A 10197-nucleotide genomic window follows, 5' to 3' on the forward strand; every position below is an offset into this window, starting at 1 on the left:
CTAGTGTCTGAAAGATTCCCTTTCAGCAACATGATTGCCGTCTTGCTGGTTGACACACTCACTCCAACCTCAGCTCCCCAGGCTCCCACGATGTCCATCAACTGCTCGCCCTTTCGCTCCAGATCGGCACGGGAATTCCCATCGACGAAAAGTAGCAAGTCATCTGCAAACGCGCTCAGAGCACAATGTGGCTCCAGGCGCTGAAGCAGCACATCCATCAGTAGGTTTCAAATAAATGGAGCACTGACGGACCCTTGCGGGAAGCCCTGTGTAACCGACACTGTGGCCGCTTCGTAACTGCTGATGATACTGGCACTTCGACCGGAGAAATAACTTTTCCACAAGTCTATCTCTCGACAGCCGACGTCGATAAGCCGATCCAGCACCGCGTTCCACTCAACATTGTCGAAGGCACCCTTGCAATCAACAAAGATTCCCAGCAACCTCCTCTCGCGGCTGGTGGAAACGGTGTTTTTGGCGTGCATCCATGCATCCTCCACGCAGCGTCCAGGCCGAAATCCAAATTGCCATCTGCAGGCATCCGGTAGCACATCCTTCAGTCGATTCACCATGAACCCTTCCAGCACCTTTCCGAACACTGGCAAAAGGCATATGCCACGATAAGAGGCAGGATCGCTCCTGTCCTTATCTGGCCCCTTTACCAGCGGTATCACTCTCGGGTGTTTCCACTCGGCAGGAAAATATCCTGCCGAGAGGCATCGAGAGTACAACTTCGTCAGGTGCTGAGGGATAGCACGCCATACCTCCTTGACGATCCCACCCGTGATGCCGTCCATTCCCGGCGATCGCCGGCCTCTCAGCTTCGCGACGCTGGTTGCCACCTCGAAGGCTTCGAGGGTCGGTGGAGCAGCAGGAGTTATACCCTCACGCACTGTGGATTCCGCAACAGGGAAGAAGTTGCGGAGGAGTATATCTGCACAGTCGTGCCATGTCGTAAGACATCCAAGATCTGTTGTCTTTTTCCGGCCTCGGCATATTCGGTAGACGTGCCCCCATGGATCATCCTTGTGCAGTCCCACGAAGTCCCGCCAGTTTTGTTCCTTTGTCATCAGGATAAGCTTCTTATACTGGCCTGAGGCAAGCCTTAATCCAGCGGCAAGTCGCTCAACATCGCCGGTGCCACTCCGACGAGCTGCCTGCAGCCTGCGCCTCAGTCTCCTGACCTCTTGGCTCTTGGTACTTAGTTCAGGATTCCACCATATTACGTTTCCCCTTGCTGCAGGTATCCTGCGCCCTATTACCCTGTCGCACACTTCATGTACGATGGAGCGAAGGGCTGACACATGATCATCCACCGGCGATTCCTCCAGTTCCTCGAGACATTCAGCTGCATCCCTTAGTTCTACTCTGAATCTTCGCCAACTTGCATTGGAGAGCCTCCATTGCGGTACCGGAGCTAGGCTCTCAACGGTACTGCTTGGATCTGGAGTAACCTCAACAGTGATGATGTTGTGGTCACTCAGCACCCAGAAGTCAACTCTCCATTCGTATGTTGCCCACACACGCGCTGCTTCGTTGGTGAAGGTTACGTCGATATCACTTCTGGAGCGGTGATTATCGAACGTAATCACCTGGCTGGCCGTATTAAGCACACAGGCACCGCTTGCAATGATCCTCTCGTCCATGTGCTGTCCCCGTTCGCGATTCAGACGGTCTCCAGAGTTAGCTGGAGTTTTGCTGAACCACATCGGGGAAACCGCATTCGCATCAAGTCCGAGGATTGTCGGTGTCCTGCTGGCTAGCAGCAGAACCGTATCCAGGTAGTCAGTGTAGGGCTGCAGGGCAGCTAAGTACTGGCAGTATACGGAGGACAGAAAAATGGTGCCGTATTTTCCTGTGACACTCACGCACACTCCATAATCCGTCGTCAATGTCTCGATGGGCATGCAGATGGCAGACGGGTCGTCCACGATGATGGCTGCTTTCTTCCTTTTGTCTGCGAAGATTCTCATGCCTCCAGGGAGTCCAGTGAGACGCTTGCCTGCGTCCACATAGGGCTCCTGAATGAGTGCGAACAGGTGGCCAGCACCTCTCATCCGCTTTGCAAGCTCGATGACAGCGCAACGGCCTCGACCACAATTCGCTTGAATGAAGCTGAACATGTTAATGTCTAGCTTGCACCCTGGCTAGCACAGCGCTATATATCGGGCATCCACCCGAGAGCATATAGTGCCCCGAGGGTAGCCCTTTATGGCGGCAGTTACGGCAGTCCACCGCATTTTTGCACTTCGCCGCGACGTGGTCGTTCTGTCCGCACTGGCGGCAGACCTGGTTTTCTCTAGCGTACCGACACTCGCTGACTTTGTGGTCAAAACCAAGGCATCGGTGGCACGCATAGGTGCGCACTTGAGAGCGGCAGCGGTAAGAGAACCACTTGATATACACCCTCCCGCTTTCGAGAACGGCCAACGCCTGATCATCTACTTCCAGCGTCACGTTTATAGTGGCGCTGTTAGCTGCTGACCAGGGCTTGGTCGCCAGGACTACCGCCTTCTGGAACTCCTTCAGCGACATCTCCTCGAAGTTTTTCTCTTTTAACTCCATCATGAACTCATCCGGCGTCACAGTGGTGTCCACACCTGTACCGTCACCCTGGGTTTTGCGGCAGTGTTTTTGGACACCTTAAGGCCCACCTCAGCGAATTTTGCGGAGGCAACGATTTTCGACATCTCCGCCTGCGATGGCGTGCGAATAATCGCGCCGCCCCGCTTCAACTCTCGCACCTTATGCACTCTGACGCCCAAAGCAGGCGCTACCTCTTTGCGGACCTTGTCCGCAATTTGCCTCCCTGATAAGGCCGGATCGTCACATGCAACGACTGCCGACCAGGTCTCCCGGATTTTCCGCGGTGCGGCTACAGGGGCATAGGGGGCGACAGGGGCAGCAGGTGAGGCGATAAGGTGCGCGCCTCTAGCAGCGGCGGCTGCGTATGAGACGGCCGAGGCGACCGGTGTCTGCTTCTTAAGGCGGTCCTCAAGCACTCCAATCCGTATAAGGAGGGCTGCAACAACCTCCTCGTAGCGGTTGGCTACGGACTGCACCTTCACGTTTGTGGCCGGGTTGGCATAGGAGACCATGAACATCCTACCGATCTCCGATCGGATGTCCCCCATCTCGGCAGCGACGGCACCATTACCTCTCCACTCCCTATCCGAGAAGGATTTTAGAGGACTGGCTGGTGCAACGAAGGTCTTCTCGTGTTCAGCAGAGGATGCAGCAGCGGCGGGGGCTGCGGGAGCGGCAGGGGCTGCGGCAAGGGCAGCGGCAGGGGCAGGGGCAGCGGCAGCGGCAGCAGCAGGGGCAGCGGCAGCGGCAGGGGCTGTCGCAGTGTCAGCGGCAGTTGCATCCAGTGCCATCAACTTGCACCTAGAGGCGTCCCTCAGCGGCGCTTTATTGCGCTTACCTCTGGGTCGTCCTCTGCCCCCACTGCTTCCCCTACTACTAGCACTCTCACTGCCAGAATCTCCAACATCCATTTTGGGTAGCGCCATCCGCCGGTTATCGGCAGTTCCAACCCAAAAGCTTTTCCACCAAGGACTTACCCCTTTATTATCAGCTTGTCGGAAAGCTCTATCAGCTGATAAAAAGTTTAGCGAAATGTGCAAAATGGGCAAAATGTGCCTAAATAAGCCTAACGCCTCTCTCAAGAGAGCGCCTCTCTCGTGACACACGTGGCGCAATGGAAAATTTCCAATGGGAAAAACCCAATTTCACCCGGTTTCACCACTTTTACACAAGGAAAACACGCGCACTGGGTTCGCAGGCACAAAACACGAATTTCGTGCTGTTTCTAGCTTCGTATCTGGTCTCTATCAGTCAATATTGGCTACACTCGCGGAGCGTACGGAAAACACGTCTGTTCGCACAAGCGATCTAACACCGACTGTGTAGATAGGGACAGTAGGAATCTCGTTAATCCATTCATGCGCGTCACTAATTAGATGACGAGGCATTTGGCTACCTTAAGAGAGTCATAGTTACTCCCGCCGTTGACCCGCGCTTACTTGAATTTCTTCACTTTGACATTCAGAGCACTGGGCAGAAATCACATTGTGTCAACACCCGCTAGGGCCATCACAATGCTTTGTTTTAATTAGACAGTCGGATTCCCCAAGTCCGTGCCAGTTCTCAATTGATTGTTAATTGATAATCGTTATAATTAATAAGAACTAATTGATTTAACCCAATTAGTATTCTTAAAAATTTTAGCAAGAAAGTTCCACAATTGGCTACAGAACTAAACTATACGGGGAACAAGTAACTAACATAAATGCTAGAAACTCTATTTACCCAGAACGAGCACATAAACCATGTTATTGTTTCCCAATCAAGCCCGACTATCTCAATCTTCAGAGCCAATCCTTATCCCGAAGTTACGGATCTAATTTGCCGACTTCCCTTACCTACATTATTCTATCGACTAGAGACTCTTCACCTTGGAGACCAGCTGCGGATATTGGTACGGCCTGTTGAGAAGTTTGCGTGTCCCCACCATATATTTTCAAGGTCCGAGGAGAAAATATCGACACAACAGTATATGTCATGCTCTTCTAGCCCATCTACCATATCTCTCTGCGAAAGACTTCCATGGTAGTACGGCTATAAAACAGAAAAGAGAACTCTTCCGATATCTCTCGACGGCTTCTTTATGGTCGTTCCTGTTGCCAGGATGAGCACGAGGCCCATATTTAATAACAAACGGATACTCAACAGGTTACGGAATTGGAACCGTATTCGCTTTCGTTAAAAATTATTCAAGTATATTAATTTAGCTAGATTTTATATAATATATATATTTGTTTGGCATTTGTATTTTACTTGAAAATTTTCGGCTTTCGCCTTGAACTTAGGACCGACTAACTCGTGATCAACCACTGTTCACACGAAACCCTTCTCCACTTCAGTCCTCCAAGGTCTCATTCGATTATTTGCTACTACCACCAAGATCTGTACCAATGGCAGCTCCATGCAGGCTTACGCCAAACACTTCTACGCATACCATTGTACCTTCCTACTCACTAAAGTTTCAAAATTTATATTACAAGTAATATAAATTTTCTACTTTAGCGGTAATGTATAGGTATACAACTTAAGCGCCATCCATTTTAAGGGCTAGTTGCTTCGGCAGGTGAGTTGTTACACACTCCTTAGCGGATTTCGACATCCATGATCACCGTCCTGCTGTTTTAAGCAACCAACGCCTTTCATGGTATCTGCATGAGTTGTTAATTTGGGCACCGTAACATTACGTTTGGTTCATCCCACAGCGCCAGTTCTGCTTACCAAAAGTGCCCCACCGGGCACATTATATCATAACCTTGAACTTCATATCAAGAAAGTTAAGGTTCTTACTCATTTAAAGTTTGAGAATAGGTTAAGATCGTTTCGACCCTAAGGCCTCTAATCATTCGCTTTACTTCGGAAGGAACCAGCTACTAGATGGTTCGATTGGTCTTTCGCCCCTATACTCAATTCTGACAATCGATTTGCACGTCAGAACTGTTTCGGTCTTCCATCAGGGTTTCCCCTGACTTCAACCTGATCAAGTATAGTTCACCATCTTTCGGGTCACAGCATATATGCTCAAGGTACGTTCCAGTTAGAGGCATAAATAATATAAATATCATTATACATAACTATATAGAACGCCCCGGGATTGTGTTAATTAGCTATAAATAGTTAAAAAACTAATCCCATTATTAGTCAAGTTAATTACGCTATTAGGTTTATATCCCAATAACTTGCACATATGTTAGACTCCTTGGTCCGTGTTTCAAGACGGGTCCCGAAGGTATCCTGAATCTTTCGCATTTTTAATCCTACAAGTGCATATAATAAACACAAAAATCAATGATAATTATGCCATTATATAATTCCGAAAAATTAACGCACTGTATTCATATAAATCTATCAGCACTTTATCAAATTAATAACATTTATTCTGTGTTAAAATGCAAGCAAATTAATTTGAATAAACTATAAGTTATATTTTATGATAAATTTGGTATGCTAATAGATTACAATGTCCTTATATGGAAAAAAATGCACACTATTATCATAATATTATCATCATCTAGTAATCATTAACGTTATACGGGCCTGGCACCCTCTATGGGTAAATGGCCTCATTTAAGAAGGACTTAAATCGTTAATTTCTCATACTAGAATATTGACGCTCCATACACTGCATCTCACATTTGCCATATAGACAAAGTGACTTAGTGCTGAACGGATTTCTTTTCGCTCGCCGCTACTAAGAAAATCCTTGTTAGTTTCTTTTCCTCCCCTAATTAATATGCTTAAATTCAGGGGGTAGTCCCATATGAGTTGAGGTTGTGTATAACTTTGTCAACGGTTTTCTATTTTCTAATCATTAATAAGAGACAATTCTAGATAAATTTTTATGCTAGACATTTCTCAGTATCATTTGATTGAAAAAGAAAATATTTCTCTTCGTTTTTCACATTCAAATTATTTACTAATGTGTTTTTCATATATTTTTTAATATTATGAATAAAATAATTAAATTATTATTATCCAATAATATACCATGTGCTTATAAAATTTCATTATAAAATTTATACAAGCAACTTCATTAGCATAGTCTTACAACCCTCAACCATATGTAGTCCAAGCAGCACTATAAAATTAATTAAAGTACATAACAGCATGGACTGCGATATGCGTTCAAAATGTCGATGTTCATGTGTCCTGCAGCTCACACGATGACGCACAGTTTGCTGCGTTCTTCATCGACCCATGAGCCGAATGATCCACCGCTTAGAGTTTTATAAATTGGTTTCTTAATTTTGTCAAATATGTTTTTATTGAAAGAAATTAAAAATACACCATTTTACTGGCATATATCAATTCCTTCAATAAATTTATTTTTATACCTAAAACGAATGCTGCGAAATGTCTTAGTTTTATATAACCAATATATATCAAAGTATTTCTTTTTAAATTGCATTTATTGTAAATAAATATATATATATATATATTAATACTTTTTTAGCGATATAAATTGAAATTTATATAAAAAATTAACCTGTATAAAACCAGGTACAACATTGTACATTTTAGGTTGTTGCATTATCCAATGTATGCGCATAACTGAGATGAACAATACATATCGCAATGCGTGTATATTATGGTCCACATACACACAGTATTTTAATTGTGTTTATATACAATAATAATTTAATATTATTATTTAAATAATTCGATTTACTTGTTCGAATTTTTATTTGTTTGCTTTAGCTGCTTATTATTTCTCTCGTTGTATTAAATACAATATATAATTTTAATATTTGCATTATTTCGATTTGCTTGTTCGAAATTTCATTTGATCTATATTAGATCATATACATTTTGGCAATTCATATTTTATTTGTAATACTATAATGTATTCATTATAATATAAACAAATATTTTATTAACGGTAAGGATATTAAAACAATTCCGCAGGTTCACCTACGGAAACCTTGTTACGACTTTTACTTCCTCTAAATAAACAAGTTCGATCGGTCTTACACACCTGGACCTGGTAAGTTTTCCCGTGTTGAGTCAAATTAAGCCGCAGGCACCACTCCTGGTGGTGCCCTTCCGTCAATTCCTTTAAGTTTCAGCTTTGCAACCATACTTCCCCCGGAGCCCAAAAGCTTTGGTTTCTTGGGAAGCGACTGAGAGAGCCATAAAAGTAGCTACACCCAATTGCTAGCTGGCATCGTTTATGGTTAGAACTAGGGCGGTATCTGATCGCCTTCGAACCTCTAACTTTCGTTCTTGATTAATGAAAACATCTTTGGCAAATGCTTTTGCTTCAATTAGTCTTACGACGGTCCAAGAATTTCAACTCTCGCGTCGTAATAATAATGCCCCCAAACTGCTTCTATTAATCATTACCTCTTGATCTGAAAACCAATGAAAGCAGAACAGAGGTCTTATTTCAGTATCCCATGCACAGAATATTCCGGCATTTTAAGCCTGCTTTAAGCACTCTAATTTGTTCAAAGTAATTGTACCGGCCCACAATAATACTCGTTTAAGAGCACTAATGCAGGTTTTTAAATAGGATGGATAGCACATGTAAGAACCCCACCGGTAATACGCTTACATACATTAAGGTATAGTACTAACCACAATTGTAAGTTGTACTACCCGTATGAAGCACAAGTTCAACTACGAACGTTTTAACCGCAACAACTTTAATATACGCTATTGGAGCTGGAATTACCGCGGCTGCTGGCACCAGACTTGCCCTCCAATTGGTCCTTGTTAAAGGATTTAAAGTGTACTCATTCCAATTACAGGGCCTCGGATATGAGTCCTGTATTGTTATTTTTCGTCACTACCTCCCCGAGCTGGGAGTGGGTAATTTACGCGCCTGCTGCCTTCCTTAGATGTGGTATCCGTTTCTCAGGCTCCCTCTCCGGAATCGAACCCTGATTCCCCGTTACCCCTTGCAACCATGGTAGTCCTGATACTACAATCAAAAGCTGATAGGGCAGACATTTGAAAAATCTGTCGTCGGTACAAGACCATACGATCTGCATGTTATCTAGAGGTCAACCAACATAGCGATCTTGCGATCGCTTGGTTTTAACCTAATAAAAGCACATGTTCCATAAGGTTCATGTTTTAATTGCATGTATTAGCTCTAGAATTACCACAGTTATCCAAGTAACTATTAACGATCTAAGGAACCATAACTGATATAATGAGCATTTTGCGGTTTCACTTTTAATTCGTGTGTACTTAGACATGCATGGCTTAATCTTTGAGACAAGCATATAACTACTGGCAGGATCAACCAGAATAATGTTTTTATTCATATTTCATTCATATTTTTTGAATAGAAATTAGCAATATATATGTTGTTATAGATTTTATTTCTATCGAATACGGCCATTTTTATATAGCATTCGTATACGTTTGTTTTCCAATTTATACTTGTTTCGCCACTAATAATAACAAGTTTTTATTGATGTCAAAAAGAATCATATTCTTTATAAACACAATATTTATTTTTCATATATTTTTTTATATATGTACATTTCATTCTAAAATATCATTTTTGTTCGACATACATAATATATTGTATCCACACATGTACAATTTTTGTTTAACCAATATAAGATATTGAGTTAATCATTTGTATTTTGACGATAAATTTAAAATTTATCTATATATATCCATATAAGTGTCTGGTAATATATGAAATAGAAGACTTTTATGTACTATAATTATTTAATAATACACATATAATATAAATCATGTTAGCCTACCTCCTCAAATTAACGATAAAATTCGGAAACATTTCGCTAGTAGTGTATGGGGAAATTCGACTAGGTAATCTCATAAATATGTCACTTATATGTCATATCTATACAATTCATGCACTTTTATATGTTTATTTGCTATATTATACATTATTATGCCTTATAGGTATTATACCTATAAGCCATATCCATACGATTGCTTTAAATAAATATATGTATAATTTTTTATACATAATTTTTTTTTTTATTTATGTATGGTTTTTATTCATATCCTAATACTGTATTCACTTTTATATGGATATGATTGGCGGTTTATATAGTATTGACAAAATCGTAAGTTTGACCAATACGAGGAGAGGTCCGCCAACGACCACCTCCCTATATGTGTTTTTGGACACGCTTTCGACATTCGACTGCTTACTATACTAGGGGCTACCCGCTCCATATGATATTCTCTCGTATAACAGGAGAATGCAAGAAATATTCGTATTTTATGAATATAATCCATTTATTTTTCAATATCCATACGTTTTACCTAGTCTTTAGTACGGTATTGACAAAATCCTATGCATTTGCATAAGATTTATTTTGCCACAATTTATAGAAATAGTGCCGCCCTCACTAGGTATAAATATCTCATTTCGCTAGTAGTGTATGGGGAAATTATATATATATATATAATAATATAATATAATATAATAATAAATATAATATAATATAATATAATATAATAATAATAATATAATATATATAATATAATATAATATAATATAATATAATATAATATAATATAATATAATATAATATAATATAATATAATATAATATAATATAATATAATATAATATAATATAATATAATATAATATAATATAATATAATATAATATAATAATAT

General features: G+C 41.7%; 1 pseudogene; it reads right to left on the bottom strand.

Annotated features, from left to right (window-relative positions):
• Positions 1 to 6630: 6630 nt before the first annotated feature.
• On the bottom strand, positions 6631 to 6809 carry LOC127011866 (5.8S ribosomal RNA; annotated as a pseudogene).
• Positions 6810 to 10197: the final 3388 nt, after the last annotated feature.

Source organism: Drosophila biarmipes, unplaced genomic scaffold (genome assembly GCF_025231255.1).
Source record: "Drosophila biarmipes strain raj3 unplaced genomic scaffold, RU_DBia_V1.1 ptg000016l, whole genome shotgun sequence".
Classification (NCBI taxonomy): Eukaryota; Metazoa; Arthropoda; class Insecta; order Diptera; family Drosophilidae; genus Drosophila; species Drosophila biarmipes.